A 26,541-nucleotide genomic window follows, 5' to 3' on the forward strand; every position below is an offset into this window, starting at 1 on the left:
ACACGTGTATACCAAAACATTTTTAAATGCAACAATTTTCGAGAGAAATGATGTATTTTCTGGAAAGATTCCAGGGGCGCCAATACTTTCATCCATGACTGTATGTAAGACACAGCTGATTAGTCACTGACAGTCATTTTTAATGGGCTGATCATTTTTGTAAACAGGCAGACTGGATCAAGACAGCAACAGCTAGGATGTTTCTCCAGTCTTGGATTTGGGCAGTTTCTGACAGAAATTTATGTCCAAATATGTTGTAACAACAGTTATCTTGTACAGCAGAGTAACTCAACACATGAATACATGTAAAGCTAATGTGAATAGGCTTGTATTGTATGTGTGCTAATGTAAGCTTTTTTTTTTGCTAGCTGAACTAAACTGCTGCCACTGTTCATGTCCGACATCTTTCCTCTTGATTTTTTGGCTTTTGGAAAGCCCAAGTCGAAACTTTTAGAGTATCAGCCGCCTGATTTACAGGTCCTGCAAGAGCAACGCTTTGGCATACTTATGCTTACAGATTTCACTGGGCCGCTGACAAACCCAGAGAATGGGCAATCCCCAGTTTTGATTTATTGATGGTATAAATGTGTTTGTTGGATCAGTAGAACTGGTACAAGTCTAAGTGCACTCTGTCTCTTCCAGTTTTGCCATTTTAAACCCAATTTGTCTCTATTAACTCAATTTTTGCCACTTTTTCATCCTATTCCACCATCTTGTCTGCTCTTTTTTGCAACTTTATATCCATTTTTGTCACTTGTAACCATTTTTTCTGCCCCCTTTTTAACCACAATGATCTTTTTTCTATTGCAAAAATAAATGATTACTTATTTGTTGCTTTGATAAGAAAAGGATATCATTTAGCAAAATAGACCATGATTTTGCTGACTTCCATGGGACCCCCAGTTTGGCTGGGGCCCCAGAAAGCTCTCCTCTTTACCCCCCTTATGGCCAGCCTTGATACTAGTCTCTGCTGAAAGCTTGACACGCCTCCTGTGCATAGTTGTGGCTGCGTAGGATTGGGCAGAGGCTGTTTTAGGGAGCAGCTTAACAAACATCTCAACTCATATCTGCACATATAATAAATATATTGTGGCAGGCACTGTGGAAACCCAAAGACTGACTGGAAAGGAAGTTCTTCGAGCAGACACACCATGTGGAATATTGAGGTGAGTCCTAACCATGAGTAAAGTCTCAGTCATAGTAGTTTTAGTATTAAACAGCAGGTGAAAGGTGGACTAGCAGATGAGTTTTCATGCTTGGAGTGTCAAACTGTAGTCCTAGTTTACCACTTGTTATTGCTCACCTTTTGTAAGAACTGAACAAGCTTCAAAATACACAAATGGGGCACTACCAGAGTAAAAAAGGAGGTAAAAAAAGATCAATCTTGTGACCACCACAGAGCTTGTTTCAAGCATCTCAGAGCTCATTCAACATCCCTATGAACTTGAAGACAATGGAAGCAGAAGTGCTAAAATGCTAATTCATATGTGTGTTTTAAGACTCATTACTGCAGCTCTCTATTCTGTTCAACACTGGAATAAAAATGTGTACCAGTGCAGAGTATCTGAACAAAAAAATCTGGCTACTCATCAGTATTCAGAGCCCTCCACAGACATCTGTTCTTCAAGGCTGTGTTGCAAGTTACAGTGAATTATTTACTCCACTGGCAAAGAGCTGCACATAACCAATGTTATCATTAACAAACTCAGGGTGTCCGCTCAAATGGGGAGTGAACTGCATAATGCAAACATCTGCAAGCTTTTCAAAGTGTTCAAGACAAGTAATGCTGCAGTACTAATGCATTTCTCAAGGTAAATATTCTTGTTTATTGATCATTTTACAAAGATCTTAGAGTTATGAGAAATGAATCGCAGCATGACAGTAAAATTCATCTGCCATCGCTAAGGAAAATTATACAGGAAGAAAAACAAAGATGGTTACACTTTATTAAAGGGCTCATAAATTATCATGAATTCATGCATTAAAGTCAAGCCTGATTATCCATCACTAATTCACGTACTACTACTTCAGACATCAGTTAGTGCATTAAATGTTAAATCATCACGGCTCATGGGCTTTTAATGCTCATGATTTCTTCATAGGTAAGCCTGCAGTTAAAGGAACAGGACAAAAACCTGACAGTGTAATAACTGTCATCACTCCATCATTTTGTTGCATTTAAGTTAAATTTTCTCAAAAACAGCAGAGCAAAATGTCTGACATAGGGTCAGCCCCAATTGAAATTTTCATGTTTTGGTGGAACCATACAAATCCATTGCACAGGGGCCCCAAAAGTGAGATAGGCCCCTGGGTAAGACCTACATGCGTGAAAACTGGCAAAAAATATGTATTATGATTAGACAAAAAAATGACCCATGACCATCCTCTAAAATGTACAGGAACTGAACTGCAAACCATTTTTGGTCAAATTTTGTCATTTTTGCCAATGCACACATTTTGCATTTTAACAAACTTGTCCAAGGGATTTTATCGGATTGAGTCCAGAATTTTTTTTGCATAAACTAGACCACCTGGAGATCTAAAGTTTTCATCACTGTGACTTTTTAACCATAGGGCGGGGCCATTATACGGGCCTGATTTTACACTATTTTTTTTTTCTTTTTTTTGCAGTAAAAATGACACAACAATGCCTTATACAGTGCTTACCAAATTTATTAGACCACCCTAACCCTAACCAAAGTAAGGTTTATGCCACAGCTGCCCTACATTAACAGCATTGGTAATTACCAAAATCATTTTTTATGTTTCTGCAATGGTTAATACACCAATATGTAGAAGCTCTTTAACCCAAATGATATTTTTAATGCTAAAATATAATCATTATTGTTATCCATGAATTTTCAAATGTACTGATTTACAAAAAAACCTGAAAAAATAGTAAAGCACATCAATTTATTTATTAATATGTCAAATTACAGTTATTTACTTGCATTCCTGAACAGAAAAATGAGTTTTAGTGCTTGAATGTTATGCTTGATTCATTTCTGACTTCTCAGAGAAGCCCAGTGAGCCGGCTCAAATTTGGGTGAATTCAGTTTGAAATTCCTCATTTCTGTTCAAAATGGTAAAACATGGAGAGCTCACTGAAAATGAAAGAGTCTGCATTAAAGCACTTCATGATGCATGAAGTAACAGGTGGTCTTATAAATTTGTTAAGCACTGTATGTTCATATGAGGCTATATAGCTCATTTTGTCCAACAGAGATTGCTGTCCTGTCTTTCCTTTAAAGGGAAAAATAAGCACATATTTTGTTCATTTTGTGTTGTGAGCACACATGGAGATATGATTTATATTACTGAAAGACAGCATGTTTACCATCAGGTTGACCAGCTAGTAAAATATACATAATGATTATGCCTTGTAAACTAAGGCTGCGTCCACACGGAAACCAATTCAGGTGTATACGCAAAAGTTTTTTGTTGGATCCACACGCAAACAACATTTTGGGTGTCTGTAAATGATACTTTTTGAAACCGGGTCCCAGAGTGCATAACTCCGTATAACTCCGTGTGGACTGCTATACGGGTCTTTCTTGAAAAAATTACGTCACACACAGCGTAGCTCCCTTAAGGCGCCTGCGCGGGTTCAGCCAAAACAATAATAGCGGACTACACGGTTGTGTTTGTGCTATAGAAGCTACTGAGCTTGTTATGGCTTTTACAGAAAAATCTAATGCTCCTTTACCACCACCGCAAAACGCATACACCATATGTTCTTAAATCCAACGTGGAGAACAACCAGAAGGGAAACTAAAAGGACGTTTGTGTCAGTTTTCTGTGATTTTCTTCTTCTACTTTGGTGCATTTCCATGTCAGCATTACAGCGCCATGCATAGGCTTGGCATATGTACTACAGCGTTTTCAGTCGTTTCAGTGGTTCCGTGTTTACGCGGATATTTCCTGAAACGATCCATTCTTTACAACTTTTCCAAAACGAAATGGCAATATATCGTTTTTGTCTCCATGTGGACAAGCCAACTTTGAAAACTTCACTAGACACACACAGGCACACACACCCCGACACACCAACACACACACCCACACACACCGGCACACCCACATAGAGAGCAAATAGCTGTGTGATTTGCATTTGTTTAGATAAGAGCTATGCCATTTACATATGAAAAACTACCCAGGCACAGGGACAGGAGGGGGGCCTTTCTCAGCTTGAAACTGCAACTCTACATCTGTTTCTGGCATTTTCTTGCCTTGAATTCCCGTGAAAAGTTGGAACGTGTGAAGTTCCCTGGAAAGTCACAGGGCTGAGAATTGTTGGGAATCAAATAAATGCAAAAAATGTTGAATGTAAAGGAAAACAAAAGGGTGACTTTCCGAGATGAATTGCAACTAAAATTTTGAATCTTTATTACAGAACTGGGAAAAAAATGCTAATTTTCAATAGAATTTGACTAATATGACACCATGGGTGCACTAAACTGACTGACTGTTAAATAAAGTGTTATCCCAGCTGTTTAAGAATTTGACTTCATGGATGACATGACTTCACAGTCACACCACCAAAGACTGTGTTATTTTTAACAGCGTTAAAGACATATTATCGCTCAGCTTTATTTGACCAGCTAGAAGCATGAAGGTATGGTAATTATAACCCTATGAATTCAGCAGATTGTTTTGTTTTTTTTATGTCCCTTTAACTGCAGATTTATCTATGAAGAAGCCATTAAAACTCATGTTATGGTGATTTAAACACTTTACATTAAGAAATGCATGAAGTCAGGCATAAGATACTATTCCTATACGTGCATTACAGAAAGGTCATCATAAGTTCACACATGCATTCTTGATCATTTCTGGATCCTATAAAAAATACTTCATTTAAAATGACAGTATGTAGTTAATGCAGTGAAATGTATGGTAATGTAAACTAAAGAGTAAAACAGAGAAAGACAACCAGCAGCTGCAGTCTTACCTCGGCTCTCTCCAACGTTCAGGTCAAAGTGTGCGTCAGTTCAAGTGAGATAGCGTCTTTTAATCCACAGGATGTGTTGTTGTCATGGGGTCTCGCCACTCCTTTACTGCCTGTTTGTGAACATGATACGTGTGTATGTTTTACAGTCTCTGCATGCGGCCCTCAAAGCCATAAAATATCAGATAACTATCTGGAGAGTGAGGAAACAGCTGCAGCTAAATCCCCATATCAGGATTTTACAATCTTCTCTGCTATCACGTTTGATATCGCTCTCTTCATCACCTTGTATGTTTATAATTTACCTGAGATTATCATGTATTTATTGTTGTTTGTGTAAGCTATGACTCACCACAAGAAATCTTTACCCCACTGCTTAATCAAACACCCGTGGCACTCGTGCACACTCACTCGGACACACACGTACTTATCAATTATATTGACTTGTTGCAGGAGGAAAACACAACTCTTTAAAATAACAGTGTATGGTTCACAGAGGTCACAGTAAAGTACTCAGCTTCAGTCGTTATGGTTGAGAATATCCCTGAGTGACAAAAGTATTCAGCCACTTGACACCAACAGGGACTGTAATCACATAGTATTCAAATACATGTACTGGCCCCCGTTTGCTGCTATAACAGCTCCACCCTTCTTGGAAGTCTTCCCACAAATTCTGAAGTGTTTTTATGGGAATTTGTGTCCATTCATTCTGTAGAGCATTTACGAGGTCAGGTACGTATGTTGGACCAGAAAGCCTGGCTCAATCTCTGTTCAAGTTCATCCCAAAGGTGCTCAATGGTGTTGAGGTCAGGGTTCTGTACAGACTTGTCAAGCTGTTGCCACAAAGTTGGAAGCATAGCACTGTCCAAAATGTCTTCATATGCTGAAGCATTAAGACTGGCCTTCGCTCGAGATAAGGGGCCAGGCCAATCCATCTTCTTCTGCTTATCTGAGGCTGAGGCTGCAGGGGTATTAGGTTAATCAAGTCCACCCAGATGTCCCTTTCTCCTGTGACACTTTCCAACTCCTTCTGGAGGATCCAGAGGCGCTCCCAGACCAGACAGGATATGTAGTCCCTCCAGCACATTCTGGGTCTTCCCCGAAGTCTACTGCCCAGCTGGGTGTGCCCTAGACACCTCCACGGGGAGGCGACCAGGAGGCATCCTGATCAGATACCTGAACCACCTCAGCTGGCTCCTTTCGATGCGAAGGAGCAGTGGCTCTACTCCTAGCTCCCTCCGGATGTCTGAGCCCCTTACTCTATCTCTAAGGCTGAGCCCAGCCACCCTCCAGAGCAAACTCATTTTGGCCACTTGTATCCGTGATCTTATTCTTTCAGTCATTACCCAGAGTTCATGACCATAGGTGAGGGTTGGGAGGGAGACTGACTGGTTAATTGAGATCTTTGCCTCTTGGATCAGCTCCCTCTTCACCACAACGGTCCAGTATAACGCCTGCAGTACTGCTGATGCTGCGCCAGTCCGCCTCACTCCCCACCCAGGGCCAAGCCCAAACCCCGAAAAACAGCCCCATCCCATTATCCCTCCTCTACTTAACTTCACAGCTGGCACAGTGCAGTCAGGCAGGTAATGTTCTCCCAGCACCTGCCGAACCGCCCATCTGACTGCCAAACAGAAGTAACTTTTCACTCCACAGAACCTGTTCCACTGCTCCGCAGTCCAGTGATGGTGTGCTATACACCACTCCAACACTTGGCATTGGACCTGGTGATAGGTGGTTTGCATGCAGCTATGGAATCAGCAGAGCATTGGTGGCTTTTACACCTTACGCACCTTAACAGTCACTGACCCTGTTCTGTAATTTAACATGATCTTACACTTTGTGGCTGAGTTTCTGTTGTTCCTAAACACTTCCACTTTCTAATGACGGCATGTACCATGGTTTTTGGGTCATGGTTCAATATGTTGCTTAGTTTGGGGGTCACAGCAAGTACAAACTTCACTATTGAGAACACAGCTTGGTATTTACCCATTTTGTTTGGTCCTGGTTCAGTATGTATTGTTTTGACGGTTTTGTATGTACCTAGGTGTTGTGGTTGCAGTTTGATATGTACCTCGGTTTGGGTATCACAGTTTGGTGTGCAACTCATTTTTGGGGTCATGGTTTGGTATGCATCTTGTTTTTGGAACCACTGTTTGATATGTACTTTGTTTCTTGGTCACAGTTCGGTATGTAACTCACTTGTGGGGTCATTAACGATATGTACCTGTCTTGGGTCACTTTTCAGTATGGACCTTAGTTTTGGAGTTTTGGTTTGGAAAGTATATGGTTCAGTATGATTTGGCTCAAAAAGCTCCACAACAGTCATAGAATCAAAAACCATTAGGTACAAATCTGGTCCAGGCCTGAAATACAGGCACTGAGCCGAGCCAGCCTATGCAGGGCTGAACTCAAAGACAATGTGGACTGGCCTGGATTTTTGAGGGCCCTGTCTAAGCTTTCACCTGCATTAGAGCTGCATGCCTGACTAAGGTCCATTCTTTGAGGCAGTCGTCTTTTACTTTGCTGACCTCAGAAAGCTCTTACCAGAACCAAGTACTCAACTCGGATGTCTAAGAGCCATCTCTCTTTCATTTAAAAAGCACAAATAAAATGGTTCCAGTGAGTTTGACACATAAAATCAAATAAAAAACCACACTGAACTGCAGGAATGTTTGTCACAGTTCAAACAGGGAGACTGCTCTGTGTGGGTGAAAGAGCATTGATCTGTCGGGGCGAGAGAGGGAGGGCAGCGGGAGTTAGTCATTGTAGATGATACAACATGTGTCTGGCCGGTACTCATGATTCATTCAAACATTTGGGCTGTTGGTTATTAGCTAATGTCAGCTGACCTGTTGTTGGTGTTACTAAAAAGCTCAAGAGCAAAGGGTTATTCTTCTTCAGGCACTTTACGGCATTTACAAAACAGCTTCAGGTACTTCAACTGCATGTTTCAGGAGTGGAGGAGGGCTGACACTGATTTACATAAAAACCAGGACTCGACTGTTTAACAGAGAAAACTACAGTTAATGTGGAAAATGAAATGTTAAATCTCATGTTGATTTCATGTGGGCACAAGAAAACAATAATGACAAGGGTAAATTTACTCCATGATAGCCAGCTTTTACTCCAGCTTTCACATGCTAACACAGTTTAGCTTAACCATTTATGATGTTCTAGTTACCATTTTTAGTTTTTTTAGTTGACTATTGATTGAGATACCATGCAGATATCAATCAGAATAAATCATGTGAAACACATAAATGTTCAATGATAGCTTTTCTAGTTGAAGATTGTACTTTCCTAGCAGTGCAACAGACTAATTGTGGTTTTAGTGGTAGTAAAAGCAGTGGGCACAGTTTAGGGATTGAATTTTGCTGCATTTGCAGTACTTGAGTACTAGCATATCATAATCAACGTTATTTTTTCTCTTCTGCCCATCAGCATTTCAAATCCCAGCTCTGCATGAAGTAGCAAGAGACGATAATGTTACCAAAGGCCTTTGAGTGCATAAATGTAAAGAAAACATCAACATAGAGCTCTGCAGTATGAAGAAGACGGTCCAAATGTTATTCAGTCATTACCATCAACTCCCTCACAGACCAAAACACGCTACTCTGAGAGAAAATAGCTAAAAGTAACATCTGACCATTGATGAGTCTGTTGTACTTGTCAATTTGACAACACTTGCCTCTTTCCTCATGCATCTGTTCCACACTTGTAGCTTTTAATACCCATGATGGCGGCTTTCTGTCCAACTCGACAAACACCATCGGCTTGCTGAAGTCTTAACAAAACTTCATGTGACCATGTCTTTGGCCAGTTTTGTTATTAGAAAGCCAATCTCCTCTGCTCTGTCATAATCACAGGTAGTGACTGCTAACCGGCAGTAATGGCTAATGTTTTGGCTTTTGACTTGCTTGTCCCATGAGAGTTATCGTAGCTGACGTTACAGTTGTTGGCACTGTAATCCGGCATACCTGGAAAGGATTTACCTCTGTGTGGCATTTATTTTTTTCTTACTTTTACGGTTTTGTTCAGTTCGACAAACCCACAGCATTAGCACACATCACACTAAATCAGTTCAAATATTGCTGCCTTAAAAAGAAGTGTGCCCAGTGTGCAAGTTAAAACATCCGTGACAGCCACTGTGAGTACGAGCACCCACAGTGCTTAATTTGTAAATCTTCAGGACCCAAAACACTGACCTGGTGTTGTTCCGGCTGTAAGAGGAAGGCAAACATGTCACGGAATACATCAAAATACGCACAATGGTGCCTTGTGCAAAAATGGACCAATAAGATCACATGACTGCAAACAACCTATTAATCTAAATGTTTAAAAAATGAATCAGCGGCAAAGAAGCACGTACAATTGCCCATCCACAGAAAGTGCCTATCTCTCTCATTCTTTCTCTGAGTGATAGCTGTCAGTCAAATCTGCGCTGTTTCAGCACCAAGGACAGCGCAAAATCAACACCAGCTCACGTAGCCGATCTAAGCACAATTATTGCTAAACTTTCACAACACTAAAACCCAACTTATACAGTTGAAATAATTGTTTTACGGGCCAATCAGAGAGACAAAACGTGATGTTATAGCCCCTGCTGAGGTGCACCGAGTAAACTCCATATAGAGCTGCATAACACAAACCATGGTGACTATAGACGAGTCAGTGCATGACTTTTGTCATTTTTGAAAAGAAAACAACTCACTGCTGTTCTTTGTTCTTCTTTTAACAAAGAAATGTCGTCAAGTTCTGATAAAACTGGCGCTTTAGCAGCATCCAGACTAATCTCTTCGGTCATAATTGCTCTGGCCTCTTGTCGCTGCTTGCTTACGTCATGACTCTGCTGTACCCGAAAGTACTCCCCTTAACGCTGATTGGTCCTGTCACTTTCTAACTGGACCCAAACTGTTCAGATGGGAGCATTGCACGATGAATTCGCCAGTGAGAAACATGAAAACGGGCAAATCCATTCGCTTTGCAAGGTTAGGTAAGCGGTGGTCCAAACGAGGCAAAGAAATCTTCGCCACAGCTGCCGCTACTAGCTATGCTAACTACTGTAATCCTGTTCCGGTGGGATCCAGCACAAATTAAGCCATGACCACCCATCCCTAACACGGTTGATCAAAATTTATCTCTGTGTCTAATAGTCTGCCCCTGGGAGCTTCAGTGTGCTTCCTTCTTTTGATCATGATTATTGATTGTTTTTCTTTTTTTTTAAGATCATTTTTGGGGATTTTGACTTTTTTGATAGGACAGTTAAAGAATGATGGGAAACACAAGAAGAGAGAGAGGGGAAAGACATGCACCAAACAGGGCAGAGACTGAGAATCGAGCCTACGTCCAGTCAAAGGACTCCAGCCTCTGTATATAGACATCTGCTCTACCCTCTACCCTAACAGCAGGTCTGTATTCAAACAGGAAGTAAATAACCCTGTTTAAGACAGTCCAAATATTTAAAAATGATTGGTTTTAATTGACACTTATTTAAACTATGTTTTGTATATAACTCCAATATCAGCAGAGGGACAAAGCTCTTCATTAAAGAGTTTTGCATATTCAGAGAGCTAGATTTACTCTGTGTAACTTGTCTGATTTTCAGCCCAGTCGTTGTCCTTTGTTAACAATTCTCCACAGCCTTTGTGGGGTAAGATAGATGACTGCACCCTCTGCAGTGACACCAACACAATGCTACAATCATCATCATGAGGCAGGTCAGAAGCAAAGAACGCCACTTCCTCTCTGGTACGCACACATGTGAGAGTGACTGGGACTTGCAGGAAATTGAAGCAGACTGTGGGCTTTATGCATGCAAACAGTTCCCATGTTTGTAGATTAAAAATGAGCTTTGTGGGAAGTGCTACTTCTATTTATATTCATTATTTATTCATTCTATGACTTTGCTTAAGACTGATTAAGAATAAAGTGACCACAGTGAAGTGACTGATGAAACAAAAGTCTGTGGGCTTTATGCATGCAAACAGTTCCCATGTTTGTAGATTAAAAATGAGCTTTGTGGGAAGTGCTACTTCTATTTATATTCATTATTTATTCATTCAACAATAGGGGGCAGTGCACATTACTGATCATGAACGTGTAAATGTGCCAGATTGTAACCACGGGCTAATTTCCATCCATCGTCCCTGGCAGGTTGATGGTAAAGATATTAAAGTGATTAAAAGCAGACAACACATGGAGACCAAGTATTAAACACTATTAAACAAAGACCCAAATATAATAAAACAGGAGATGGTTGTATGACTTTGCTTAAGACTGATTAAGAATAAAGTGACCACAGTGAAGTCTGGATGAAACAAAAGTCGTGTGTACACGCTCGCTAGCAAAAACTGCTAACAACAACACAGAGTCAAGTATGATAGCAAAATGCAGCTTTTTCTAATATTAGCAAAAATGCTAACAACAACACAGAATCAAGCTATGATAGCTAATGTTGCTAATGCTAGCAAAGACGCTAACAACAACACGGGATCAAGCTATGATAGCTAATGTTGCTAATGCTAGCAAAGACGCTAACAACAACACAGAATCAAGCTATGATAGCTAATGTTGCTAATGCTAGCAAAGACGCTAACAACAACACGGGATCAAGCTATGATAGCTAATGTTGCTAAATCTAGCAAAGACGCTAACAACAACACGGGATCAAGCTATGATAGCTAATGTTGCTAATGCTAGCAAAAATGCTAACAACAACACAGAATCAAGCTATGATAGCTAATGTTGCTAATGCTAGCAAAGACGCTAACAACAACACGGGATCAAGCTATGATAGCTAATGTTGCTAAATCTAGCAAAGACGCTAACAACAACACGGGATCAAGCTATGATAGCTAATGTTGCTAATGCTAGCAAAGACGCTAACAACAACATGGGATCAAGCTATGATAGCTAATGTTGCTAATGCTAGCACAGACGCTAACAACAACACGGGATCAAGCTATGATAGCTAATGTTGCTAATGCTAGCAAAGACGCTAACAACAACACGGGATCAAGCCATAATATCAAGCTACACGGTCGCAGTGCAGCAGACCCACATTTGTCCTCAAAACGACAACATCTAAACTAACTAATGCGATCGCTAATGGGTCCCCAGAGACCGCAGACCATCTACATCATTGATGACCAGGGGCTTCAAGACATCATCCAGATCGCCTCGGGTGACCCGTACCGCAGAAAACCTACGAGAACTACCGTCTCAAGAATCCTTGAACTGTATGACAGCTAAAAAGGCAACTAAAGTGATCATTCACTTTACAGCACAAGTTATTATCTACCTGGTGTGTTTGTCCTCTGGGCTCGTTTGCAGTTTATAAATATTATCGCTCAGTGAATTAAGACACTCTGATTTACAAACCACAAATAAGTTTAAAAACTCTACTTTGTGTAATATTTCCTAATTTAAACACTTTACTTGTACTAATTTATCTTCAACAAAAATGCAAGTAAATGGTAGGATTTTAAATGTCAATTTATAGATAATAATAATAACAATAAAAATATTTTTTTTTAGTAAAAAGCACTTTCAAAGTGCTGTACATAATGTTAAGATAATGAAAATAAACACTTGATAATAAAAATGTTTAAAAATCTAAAAATTACTAAAAGTAAAGAAATGTAGTGATTTATCATGTTTATGATTATGACTTGATTTTTTTTATCAATTAACAGCACTAACATAAATAAAAATATGTATATCCATATATGCATATATATTTAAACATATATATATATCTTTTTTTTTTCTCAAGCACTTTAGGTCCATATTTTCTTGTTGTTGCACATTAAGGAAAGGTTGTATTGCACTGTGAAAGCCCCTTGGGTATTAAAAGTAGCTCAGTACTCCGTACATCAAGTAAATTTTAAATTTTAACCAGGGTAACTTTTACTTAAGTAGATTTATAGGCCAGAACTTTTACTTCTACTCAAGTAAATTTTAACCAGATTAACTGTACTTTTACTTGAGTACAATAGTCTGGTACACTTCCACCTCAAAACTCCAGCAAGTGAAAGATTTTTTTTCAGGGCTCATTTCATCCTTCAGATGACAGAAGAATTGCACGTCCTTCTTCGGACACTGGGAGGCTTTCTGCAGCACTCCTGTCCTCACAATGTGCAACGAAAGAAACAAAACTCTTTGTACTCAACCAGCTTTGTACTCACCAAACGTTCAGATGAAGCTCAGTACATGAAGCACACAGTGGGGGGCAGCTGCTGTGCAGGTAAAATGGCAAATGAGGGGTTGTCACAGGGCCCTCTATTACCTGTGGACCCCTTACAGTTTCTACTTAGGTCTCCCCTTTTAGAAAAATCAGTGAAGTGCTGCAAGGGCTACTGGGAAGATGAGTCTCTTTGAAACTTACCCAGACTACAAAATAAGGCTTCTGCTACGCTTGCTAGGCCTGAGTCCAGCCCAAAAGCCGTGTCTGTTTCCATGAAGTGCTCATGGAGATCTCATCTGAACTAATACTTCTATTTTAACAGCAAACCTACAAAAAATATTTAAATCGTGTCCAGTCAAAAATATAGTAAACAGGATAGGCTGAACTCAGAGGAAACAAGGATTTTTGGGTCCAATCTTAGCCCTAATGCAGTCTCCATTAGTTTGACCAGAGTCTGCTCCTGAACATGGTGTTAGATACATAAAAATCCTGGGGCTTTGCACTTGAAGTGCAGAGAAAGAGCTCCAGTTGTCTGCTGTCTAGCACCATGGGCCCTTGTGAAGCCTCAAAGGCAGCTGAACTCTGCACTGTTGATCAAGTTTGTCAGTCTGGGAAGGACTGCAAATCTACAGCTTAAATTGTGTACAGTGTTTCTGGCCAGACATCCTTTCATGCCAATACATGCTGTAGTTTGGTGATGGCTTCGGTCCATGTCAGCCCAATAAACAGAATGGAGAAGATCAGCTGAATGAGCTATTCACTATCTGGAGACGCAATCATCCACTCTTCCCTCTCACCGCTTGATTGCCGTGGAAGATAGAATCGAAGGCGTCGAGGTGAGCTCTGGGTGAGAGCGTGTGAGTGGGTCCTGATAGGTGAGACTTGGTGTAAAGACAGGCTTTCATAGCTGTCTCTGTGATGCAGCGTGGATACTGTGTGAGAATTAGTGACATAAGAGCGACTTATGTGTGTGTGTTTCATTCTGCTCACTCTTTCTCTCCTTACAATTCCAATTCCACTCTGCCACTGCCAATTTCAGGTGCTCTCCCTCAAGAATGCAGCGCCAGCCCATTTCAATAGAACAAACTGAAATTGGCAATTCACTCCCCTGTATCGATCCAGTCACTCTAAAACCTGGCACTCAACATTGAGAGCTGCCAACCAACCAATTTTATACTTGTGTGTTTTTGTGTGTGTGTATGTGGGGGGGTTGTTTTCGTTTGTGTAGGAGGGGCACCTGCTCCAATAAACCACAGAGGGAGGATGGAGGTTGTTTACCTGATACCATATCTGCATAAAGAAGGATTTTACTAAACAGAAATTAAAACTTAGTTTATAAAACTTTCCCAGAATGTTGAACAATACAATATGGAGATTTAGAGCCATATATCCCTTTAATCCAACTTTTCTTCGAGCACATTAAACACAATCAAGACCTTAACATCATCCAGCATGAGTACGTTTACATGCACACTAATAAACCTTGTGGAAAGCCTTCCCAGAAGAGTTGAAGCTGTCATAGCTGCAAAGGGTGGACCGACGTCATATTAAACCCTATGGATTAAGAATGGGATGTCAATTAAGTTCATATGTGAGTCAAGGCAGGTGAGCGAACACTTTTGGCAATATAGTTTATCTTCTTTTTTGAAAGGCCTGATGTGCCTGTAAAATGTCAACATGTTTTGAACAAGTTGAGGCCCTCAAAAGTCCATCCAATGACAGAGAAAAACAGATAATGGAAAAATAGGTCCTTACTTTGTCCCTGATAATAATAACACCCAAAACTACCCTAAACTGGCTGTGATTTACAGCGCATTCAGAAAGTTTTCAAACCCCCGTCACTTTTTTTTAGTTTTCTTAAGTTGCATCCTGATGCTACACTCAGAGCTCAACAGATTTTCTATCAGCTGACTGCCCAGGTAATATGGGTAATATGACCATTTCCGTACGCTGATGGGTCCTGTCACATTGTAACCGGGCCCAAACGGTTCAGATGGGAGCTTTGCAAAAAGGCCAGTGAGAAACAAGGAAACGGGCATATACATCTTCTTTGCGAGGTTTGCGTTGCAAGGGAATACCTTGAAAGGCCTTTGCACACTGGGTCTGTTTATTTTGTCTGAATTTTTCGAACATTAAAAAATAAAATCGAGCTCATGTTGTTCTAATGACAGTTGCACACTCAAGCTGAAATTTTCAAACTTTTTTTTTGGAACAGGCTCGATTTTATGCGAAAGTTCACATCAGTTCAAGTCATTTAAACAGGTGACTGATGATTCAAAACAGTGTGTCCTCCTTGCTTGCTCACACTCGCCGGACCCCTCTCCTCTTTCTTTTTCTCTCACACTGAAACCTCACGTAAAACACCAAAATTGCTCAATTATTATGTGGATATGAACCATTGAAATATAACAGATAGACGGGGGATTGTTTAGTTCAGCGCCTGTTGCTTTATTCTCTTGCTTGCTCACCCCTGCCCAGCCCCTCCCTCTTTCTCACTCTCTCGCACCAAAACCTCGCTTCAAACACTTTGCTGGTGTATTATGTGGATGTAAGCCATGGAAATATAACAGACAAAGGCATACATTATAACCTACTCACAGGTCATAACAGAGCTGAATTATAAAGGTGATCTCCGTTTCTCTAACTTGGATCAGTGCTATGACACATGAGCAGGTGCTGCATGAAGCTCTCTGTCTGGATGGATCCAGCAGGATTTTAAAGGAGTGACAGAGGCTCGCAATACAAAACAATTTCTGCACAGTCTACGAATTTAAAGGCGAATAAAAATGCACTTGGGCCCAGTGGGCAAGGTTTGAGTGCGTGACGTTTTTTTCGGATTAAGGATCTGAAGAAAACACATCCGAAAGTAACGGACCCAATGTGTAGACCTTAAATCAGTCATAACTTCAAACTCTTAGTCAGACATGGCGTTACAATCAGCTGGAGCACTTAGGTCCAAAGAGGACCTGCGATTATGTGAGTAACTGTCAACAAACCCATCTCAGCCGCTTGCATTCAAAACTACGGACACTCTGCAGAAACACACACCTAAATGAACCTGACTCCTTGCACAATTTACAGCTTAAATGCCCACGTTAGTAGCTGAGGCTTACATTTATATGCCAACACAGTGAGAGAAAGTCTGAAACCTGCCAGATCACATGGTGTGCACAAAATAAATACAGGTCAGGTGTCACCGAGTGATCTGCTGACAGCTTATTTTCTCTCTTAATAAAACTATAAATGCATCCAAACATAATGAAATATGGCACAAATTAAATGCTCATGGCGAAACGTGAATTAAAACATAATTTTACCTTTATACAGCAATATGTGGTGCTGATATGCACTGCTGTCTTTTCCTCCCAGATCTCTGTCCTGTTAGGCCAGCTGTTAGTAACATGGGGCTACTAGCCTGCTAGCAGATGTTGCTAACTCCCATCCCACCTCATCTGTTCTTGCTCTGCAGGTGTCCCGTAACTCAGAGTTGATAGGTGCATCAGCTGTTGTTCTAGTGGGCCGACTGCTGCTGGTGACTTCTGGGTCACAGCTGTTTTTGCCTTAAAAAAAAAAAAAATCCATTCCATTATGTTAGCTGAAATGAACGCTTGCTGCTAGCTGTAGCTATCAAAGTAGCACTTGATGTCTGGGATTGGTGGGATGTTTTTGGATGTGATGATTGTGTACAAGTCAGGATGTGATAGGCTACAGGCTGCAGCAGACTTACAGTCACACACACTCAGTACAGCACTTGAGAAAAATTAGCATGTCACTTTACGTTTTCACACCCCTCGAGAAGCCTTAGCCTCCCCGAGCCTCACACACCCGCCGCCCCTGTCTGAGTCAGTCATGTTGATCCAGTCATTCAGCCTCCTAGGAGACAAAGTCGTCAGGCAGTTACACTGTGGTGTTGCAGTTGATCTCTCTCACTCACTCAGCCCGTCTTTGTGTTTCTGTTGTATCACCAATAGCTGCACAAGGCATAATATGCAGGTGGCCCATCTAAGTGTTCCCATTATGCAGCCTTCCCCATAAGCATGGCACAGATGTTAGACCCTATGGGGGACAAACAGCATAGTGAATGAAGAAGAAGATGCTAATGTACTACTTTAACACTCACTGGGCTTCTGCTGTGTCATTTCTGAGGGAAATGTCTCTCATCCCTGCTGTTCTCGTCTGCATATTTTGACAGGGACGCCCCCCCCCCCCCCCCGCCTACACATGGTCACATGGCCACACGCTCTCTTAAAAAATAATGAGTCTCTAACAACTGTCAGTTCATTTAATGCAGCAATCAAGCCCTAACAGTGCATGCTGATTCAGTGTAAACATTAACCACCACTTTATTGTTTGTGTGTTATAGATGACGGTTGTTATTCATGTTCAGTACAAAGCTCAACACCCACTTCTATCTGTAAAAAAAGGTCAAAGTGTGAGCGTTTCATACGGCCCTCTCTCGCTGCTTTTAAATCAGCCATACTGGGACTGCAGGCTGTAACCTTACGAACTCCTGCAGGCCTGAAGTGTAGCGGAGGTGAAGAATATGACAGTAAACAAAGCACAGAGTTTTTCTTCATCTTTTTACAAGTAAAAGATGAAAATTAATGACAAATAAGCAATTATTATTAGGAGGGTCAGTATTTCATCATTCCAGTTGGGTTCCCATTAATCCACTTATCATTAATTATTATGTTTTTATTTATTTCTAACATGAACAACAATGATCTAAACCTTTAAATTCTACTAAATTCAGTTTCTGTTTATGTCATGTTCAAAGTAAAAGCATAGAGTGAGATGTTTCTACACCTTGACTGAAGTCCACCTGGTAAATTATATTGATGGGATGTAATTTGGAAAGGCACACCTCTCTATAGAAGGCCTCACAGCTGACAAGAGCAAGAGGCAATGAGGTCAAAGGGACCTGCCTGCAGAGCTCAGAGACAGGATTGCTGCAAGACAAATCTGGAAAAGACTGCAAAAAAAAAAAAAAAAAAAAAAAAAAAAATCAGCTGGTTCCCAAGAGCACAGTGGCCTCCATAATTAGCAAATTTAGCAAAAGCTTGGCACAACCAGGACTCTTTCAAGAGCTGGTGGCCTGGCCAAACTGAGCAATCATTAGAGAAGAGCCTTAGCAAAAGAGGTGACCAAGAACCCAATGGTCACTCTGACTGAGCTCCAGAGATCTTGTGTGGAGATTCGACAAAGTCCCTGAAGGTCAACCATCACTGCAGACCTCCACTGATCCAAGCTTTATGGCTTTTATGAGTGGCTAGATGGAACTTTCTCAGTACAAACACATGAAAACCTGCTTGGAGTCTGCAAAAAAACCTCCACATGAAAGCCAAGCAGGCTTTTGTACCACTCGGCCATAAAACCTAGATCAGTGGAGGGCTGCAGTTTTATACAACACAAAACTCTGGGATTTGATTGTACTTGTCTATGCAGAAAAAAAAAATGTCCTGCTCCCCATCTGGAGTCTTCTACAGGTAGACATGCATTTTTGATAAAGGAGGATTTTAGTTTTGGGTTTAGCCTTTTATACAAATAGAGAATCTTAGATCACTGAAAGTGTACCTTTTAGAAAACTCCTTTGAGGGTGAATTTATTTAGAGATTCAAATTCAGTTCAAATTTTAACATCTTTATTTATCTGTTAGGAACGCCATTTGGGTAAAAGCATCAGTGCATCATACCCAGCCAACCAGGAAGGCTTCTTTTAACAGCTTTTCTTCTGCAATATTAGAAACTCTTGAATGAAACCAACACATTTGTTTAATGTCTAATTAATAAACTTTTTGGAGAGCAGTTTTTACTGTTTGGAGCAAATTATCAGCAGTTTATCTGCTGAACATTAAGAGTGTCAGTCAGGAACACTCTCATACATTTAAACATTGTTTATCATAATGGATCTACAGTTTTACTTGGTGAAGGAAAGGCTCTGTCCAAAAGATTCACCCTGAGTTATTCAAACAGCATGCTTTGACTTTCCAGGGAGTGTATGGCTATAAAACTCTCATGGATAAAAACAGTTATGACAATAATTATTAAATACAATAAAATTAGTTCAAAAGCAATTAATCCATAGCAGCATGAATCTGAATATGAGAGTACAACAAGTTTTATGCTATAAAGGAGGAGGCTGGGGTGGAGGAGGAAGTCAGGAATGTGGTAAAAGAAATGAACTTGTGTTTTCATTTAATATTTTCAATTTTGCAGCTCACAATTATGACTTAAGCTTACAGTTTTGACTTTTAATCTCATGTTTTAAACTTTTAGACCTTTTTAAACCTTAAACCTTTTTAACTCATGACTTTTTTCTTTTTTTTTTAATTCAAACTTTTAATATGTATATATGACAACAATACACACAGGTGCAGATGTTGACAAATACAAACAGACATTAACATATTCACAACAACACATACGAGGGAGATCAGTGCATGCTCATACTTAAATAAATATTCAATTCATTGTCAAAAGGTTCAAATTGTCCTATACAGGGGAAGATCCAGTTTCAAAAACAAGACAGAAACAAACACAACATTTCTCATATTGACCAGATTCAACAGTCAGTCTAATTAAATCAAATCAATATTGGCAACGATGATATGTGCCCCCGCACCCGCTTATAAATGATTTCAGACCTAAACTTAGTGTCATTTAGTGTATCTGTTATTCACTCCATACCTAGAAGATTAAAAAACTCAAATATCCATGTTTCTATAGAAAAACATTTTGGTTTGTGAATTTTCCAGTTTGACAGAATCATTCTGTTTGCAGCCAAGAAGGCTAAACCAACTGTCTTTCTTTCTTGTCTTGTTTTTAATTGTACAGCCCTGTGACCCAAAAGACACACAGATGGACATGGAGCAGTATTTACATTATGATCACTGAAATTAACTTACAGACTTCTGTGCTAAATAACTTGACTGCAGGGTAGAGCAGGAACATATGGATCAAATTTCCCTCTCCTCCACAGTCATGCCAACAATGATTTGAAGCACTTTGGTCTATTCTTTTAAGGCTAGAGGGAGTAATATAAGCTCTATGAAGAATTTTCAGCTGCATTACTCTACCTCTGACTGAATTTGAGGTTGTTCTAATGTCACGCCAAATGTTTTCCCACTCTGCAGAACCCCTAAATCAAGTTCCCATTGTGACTCGGTCTTTGAGTTCGGGTTTGGGGAGGAATGAAGCATTAACTTACATAAACCTGAGACTGCTCCTCTGTTTGACGATAAAAATCTGATTTTTTCGTCAATTTTTTTATTAACTTGTTATTTTGAATTTCATCTGGTGCTTTGTCCTATTTAACATTCTTACTTTACTTTTAAGCCCACATGTTGAACTTTTAGAGTCACTGTTTTAAAATTCAACTCACATTTTATCTTCTAAACTCAGGAATTTGACTTACATCTTGAGCAGTTGCCTTTTAAAAACATTAAAACACCTTTTGACCTTTCTAACTAGTAAGTTTAACTTTTTATCTCAGAGTTTGAGCATTTCAACTTATCATTTTGACTTTTTTAATCTTATAATCATCTATTATCAGTGCTAAGTTTGGTTTTCCCATAATTCATTACTGGTGAAAATGAGGTAAACTTTTTTTTTTAATTTTAGGCTCTTCGGTTAGACCTAAATTCAGAATCCCGCCTCTGCTGTGACGGATTTTGACACCCCTTCTCTGGAGGCTTATGGCACTACTATTGCAAAGTACCTCATACAATCCTGCTTAAAAAATACCAAAATGCCCCTTTAATGGAGTTATATTCTTCCTTAACTGTGCCCTCCCCTGATTATTTCACATACGTCTGCTTGGCAGGGAGGAAACGTGATCCCTGTTTGAGTCTGAGTGCACTTCTCCCTCCTCTACCCCAAAGGTTCTTTCTGATTGCATTTTAAATGTAATAGCTAATGTTATCTGACAGCTAATTATCTGAGCTTAAATGTGCTTATGATAGCAAAATATCTCACCAAATGCACAGTTGGTCATAATTACTTCCTTATAGTAGCGTATACTGCTCATTTTAAAACGATCCTTTCCACAGTCCTTAGAGTTTCCATAAAAAAGCAGCTACCTCAGCACCAGTCATCATGATGTGGACTTTAGACTCTCAGATTTCCACTAAAGGTAAACTGATCTATGTTCATAAAAATATGGACATCACATTAGCTATAGCACTAAAGGACAAAGCTTATATTTGGTGCATAATGACTTAAACGCATGCATTACAGCAGGATGAGGATCACCACATGAATGTGGGTTGGCTCCAGCGTTGACAAACAGCTGCCCTGCTGAAGGGCTCCCTCCTGAGTCTCTGCGCTGCAGCTGATCCCTTTAGCCTGCATGGGGAAAAAAAAAAAAAAAAAAAAAACAGTTCTCCCCAGGTGATCAGAAAAGCTTGCTGTGATTCGCTAACTCTCCATGTGTAATATCAAATTATGTCTCTTTGAATTGAGTCAACTTCTATGCATCCAAGAACACACATTTCAGATCTTTATACCATCTGACATTTCTGTTTTACTGTTAAACTTTTGCAGCCAAACCCTTTGGAGAGCTTGCAACATCTTTACTCCCTCATGGTGTGTCTGCCTGTCAAGCAGAGAAAAAGAAGAAAAGATCAAAGGAAAACCGAACATCAAGCCTCTTTCTGACATTTTACTGAGACACCGTCTCTCTGTTTCTTTGGGCTTTATACTTTTGTATTCATAGATTACGATCTACAAATGCTTTGAAGATGTTTTTATGATTGCATGTTTGCATTAATCATCAGCTCTTAAGATAATCTTTTAAGCAAATCCATGTTGCATTTTTTCAAAAGATTTTTAATGGAGTTTAATGCATCTATCATAGAAATATTACAGTAGATAGAGTCAAAAACTTGCTGGAGAGAGTGGGGAATGACATGCAGGAAAGAAGCCGAAGGACTGAGTGAAGGTGGAGTGGCCCGCATCGAGGACAACAACCTTTGCACATTTTCATTCAGACATAACGCAAGCCTCTGAGCACCTTGAATATTTCTTTCCTTGAATTTAGAATACGTACAGGTGCATCTAAAAAGGAACAATATCATCTTCCATATAGTCTAGATTCATCATTACAAAGTGAAATAAGTGAAATCTCAATGATAACAGCTTACAGCTCATGAAAATCAAAAATCCACTATCTCAAAGTATTAAAATATTAGGGAAAATCTAATTTCAAAGGCTTCCTGAGCCATCATTCTCTCACTTTGGTTTAGTGCACACAACCACAATCATGGGGAAGACTGCTGACTTGACAAATGTCCAGAAGATGATTATTGTCATCCTCCACAAGGAGGGTAAGCCACAGAAGGTCACTGCTGAAGGGCCGGCTGTTCTCAGAGGCTGTATTAAAGCAGATTCATGCAAAGTTGACTGGAAAAGAAAAATGTGGCAAGAAAAGGAGCACAAGCAACAGGGATGAGCTCATCCTTCAGAGGATTATCAAACAAAGCAGATTCAAGAACTTAGGGGAGCTTCACAAGGACTGGACTGAGATTGGAGTCAGTGGCGACCACACGGAAAATCCAGGAAATTGACTACAAGTGTTGTGTTCTTAGTGTCAAGCCAATTCTGAACCACAGGCAACAATGCAAGTGTCTCACCACGGTTAAGGAAAAAAAAGGGGTCGTTGCTCAGTGGTCTAAAATCCTATTTTTAGATGACAAAAAGTGTTGTCAATCGAGGTCCTGGAGTCTGGTGGAAAGTGAAGAGGCCCAGAATCTAAGGTGTTTGGAGTCCAGTTTCTTCATATTCCACAGTCAGTGATGGTTTGAGGTGCAATGTCATCTGCTGCCAAAATTAAAAGCACCTGAAGGACTTAGACTGTAAGAGACATGATTCTCTGGTCTGATGAAACAAAGATTAAACTGTTGGGCCTCACTCCTAATAAATGTTATATCTGGAGGAAACCAGGCACTGCTCATCACCTGCCTAATACCATCCAAACAGTGAAGCATGATGGTGGCAGCATCGTGCTGTGGGGGTGTTTTTCAGCAGCAGGACTGAGAGACTGAATGGAGAAAGGTGCAGAGATATCCTCAATAAAAACCTGTACGGTGGCACTCAGGACCTCAGACTGGGTTGTTAACCTTCCAACATGCCAATGATTATAAGCACACAGGCTACACAACACAGAGTGGATTAGGTATGTCCTAGAGCCATGGTTCTCAACTGGTGGGTCTGGACCCAAAAGTGGGTCGCAGAGCTTTTTTCAGTGGGTCGCGGATGAATGCCTGGGGAAGAAAATTGTGCCAAATTGTCAAAGAGGCTCCATAAAACAGCCATGATTTGTCCTGTTTCACTGTTTTGTTACACCTTTTGTACTGTCCCAGGCCCAAGCTCTAGTATTTTTTTTAATAAATGCATCTGATTAACCAAAAAGATCTCCAAAATTTAGGTTGCAATTCTCCCTGAGGAGTGGATGTTGGGTCCTGAGACTCAACCAGTTGAGAACCACTGTCCTAGAGTGTCCCAGCCAGAAACTTGATTTTAACTCTGACATCTCTGGAGAGACCTGAAAATGGCTGTCCACTGATGGTCCCCACCCAGCCTGACTGATTTTCAGAGGATTTACAAAGAATAGCAGAAAGTCCCCCAGTCCAGGTGTGCAAAACTTGTTGCCCCATATTCAAAAAGATTCAAGGCTGTCATTACTCCCAAAGATGTTTCAACTAAGCACTGAGTAAAGGTCTACGATTAAAAAAGTGAAGAAGTGTGAATACTTTCTGAAAGCACTGTTGGATTGGTGCCCAGAACTTTTTTTATATTTAAAGATAAGATTTATTTAATATAATTATGCAACATAAGGTGAAATCATGAGAAATGAAACTGTTTTTAAACTGTCGCTGACTTGTTTTGCTCAAACAGAAGTATTTTATGTTCTGTTAAAGCTCAGCACCACAACAGACTAATAAATAAAGCATCCCCTTTATATCTGAAAAAAAAGCTCAGATTGCTGATTTAGACCCCCCCCCCCACACACACACACCCCTTCTCTCTCATCAGGCTCCGAAGTCGGGCTGCACGGGTAGCAACAACAAATTTCCTCGTTGCCATGGCAACTCTGAGCTGGGTGAACTTTTGTCAGGTGCCAAGTGCTGCAACAGAGCGGCGTTGGTGATGTGTGCGTTTGTGAGCGTCTGCATGGGTTGTGTGTATGTGCTTATTGAAGAGAGTATCGCCATGGTGAAAAAAAGAATCAGCCTATCAGGACTGTGAATCCCCCTCCTCTCCGTCACTCTCACTCCTGGCCTGTGTGACTCTTCTTCTCTTTTCTCATACTTCTGTTATCTTTCATTCACAAACGCCTTCGTCACTTCTTCCCATCGCTGAAAATGACTCAAAGGGACTCCAACTTTCTAGACCCCTCGCTGCTCTCATCTGCTCGGCTGTCTGTTTCTCTCTTTCCAGCGTGAACACAAACGTGACAACTTATTGTGAGCTCTTCAGTTGTTTTGGTACACCTACTCTCCTCCCTCGCCTTGTTCTGTGATATGCTGAGTCTTAGCTCTCAAAGAACACGATGCATTGATCTTTTCTATCCTCCCTCATTCTGTCTTTCTCTGCTCCCTCCATCCATTATCCTCCTTTTGTTGCGCTCATTTCTTCCCTTCCTGCATACATCGCTAATGACCTCTCTGCTGATTCAGAGTTATGGCTTATCTCTATTTCAACATGACGGTGAAGACTATTATTAATATGCCTTGACTGGAAATCAAACAGCAAAGAGCACTGCAGCTGGAGACACAAAATATCTCTTATAAAACATCTTCTGCCTCAGTTACTGCACACAGAGTTATCAGAAAGATAGAAGTGAAGATGGTCGTTTACACCCTGCAATTACATCCTTTTTGGGCATTTTGTTACCAAACGGTAATCTTTAATTCTAGGTGCGGATGCACCTCAGTGCATGCTGGAAAAAGTTTGATACTGGATAGCTACAGTGCACTCAGATTTAGTATTCAGGCCCCCTTCACTTTTTTTAAATCTTGTTATGTTGAAGCCTGGTGCTACGTTCATTCAGTTTTATTTCTCATTAATCTACACTCAGTGCCCCATCATGAAAAAATGAAAACTGAATTGTAGAAATTCTTGCAAATTTGTTAAAATAAAACTTAAGTATCTGTTGACATAAGTAATCAGACCCTTTGCTCAGTTTTTCTTTGAAGCATCTTTGGCAGAAATTACAGCCTCAAGTCCTTTTGAAGATGATGCAACAAGCACACCTGAACTCCGGGATTTTCTGCCACTCTTCTGTGCAAATCCTCAGTCAGATCGGAAAGGGACCTTCAATGTTTTCAGTTCTCTCTCAAGCTGCTCAATAGGGTTCAAGTCAGGGCTCTGGCTGGGACACTCTAGGACATTCACAGAGTTTCCACTCCTGTGTTGTCTTGGCTGTGCACTGAGGGTCACTGACATGAAGGTGACCCTTCAGCCCAGTCTGAAACCCTGAGACCTGCCAAACAGGTTTTCATTGTGATTATCTCTGTACTTTGCTTTATTCAGCTTTCCCCTTAAACCTGATCAGTCTCCCAGCTGCCAAGAAACACCCCCACAGCATGATGCTGTCACCACCATGCTTCACTGTTGGGATGGTATTGGGCAAGTCATGAGCGGCGCCCAGTTTAGAATTGAGGCCCAACATTTCAGCCTTGGTTCAGTCAGACCAGGTAATCTTATTTCTCACAGTCTGAGAGTCCTGGTTATGCCAGACTTCTTCCATTTGAGAATTATAGAGGCCACTGTGCTCTTGGGAACCTTCAGTGCAGAAGAATTTTTTTTAGCCTGCCCAATAGCTGTACCTTGTGTTAATCCTTTGTCAGAGCTCTGCAGCCAGTTTCTTTGACCTCATGGTCTGGTTTTTGCTGATGTGCATCAGGTCCCTGTGCACCCAAAGTGAAAGTGGTGTCCGCATTCTCAGTGCATTCTTATCAGGGTTCTGTTTGTGGTTTTCATGGACAGGATCTGGAGGCGCAGCAAGGGAGACGAGGGTTTCCGTTTTGGGAACCTCAAAATTCTATCTCTGCTTTTGCAGATGATTTGGTTCTGTTGGCCTCCTCAACCTCCAGCAGGCACTGTCGTGGTTTGCAGCCTACTGCCTGCTAGAGGTTTCTCTGCCGGAAAATGTTGGATTGCTCTCTCTGTGTGGGGAGTGAGTCTCCGCCTCAGGTGAAGGACCTCGGGTTGTTGCTCATGAGTGAGAGTGAAAGGGAGCATGAGACTGGCAAGCGGTTTGGTGCAGCATTAGCAGCAATACAGCATTGTAGTTGAGAAGAAGTTGGGCCAAGAGGATCTACATCCCAACCTTTACCCCTGGTCATGAACTCTGACTTATGACTGAAAGAATGAGATTGCAGGTAGGGTCTGGGCTCAGCCTTAGA

The 26,541-nt window shown here is 40.7% G+C and overlaps 1 protein-coding gene across 1 annotated transcript in view; it reads right to left on the minus strand.

Moving 5' to 3' along the window:
• si (sucrase-isomaltase (alpha-glucosidase)) overlaps positions 1-5,010 on the minus strand; it is a 173,275-nt gene extending 168,265 nt beyond the window's left edge. The window contains exon 1 of the mRNA XM_041804892.1: positions 4,952-5,010. The gene's annotated coding sequence lies outside the window, so the exon portion shown is untranslated. The remainder of the gene's footprint in view (positions 1-4,951) is intronic.
• Between the last annotated feature and the right edge of the window lie 21,531 nt (positions 5,011-26,541).

Source organism: Cheilinus undulatus, linkage group 2 (assembly GCF_018320785.1).
Source record: "Cheilinus undulatus linkage group 2, ASM1832078v1, whole genome shotgun sequence".
Lineage (NCBI taxonomy): Eukaryota > Metazoa > Chordata > Actinopteri > Labriformes > Labridae > Cheilinus > Cheilinus undulatus.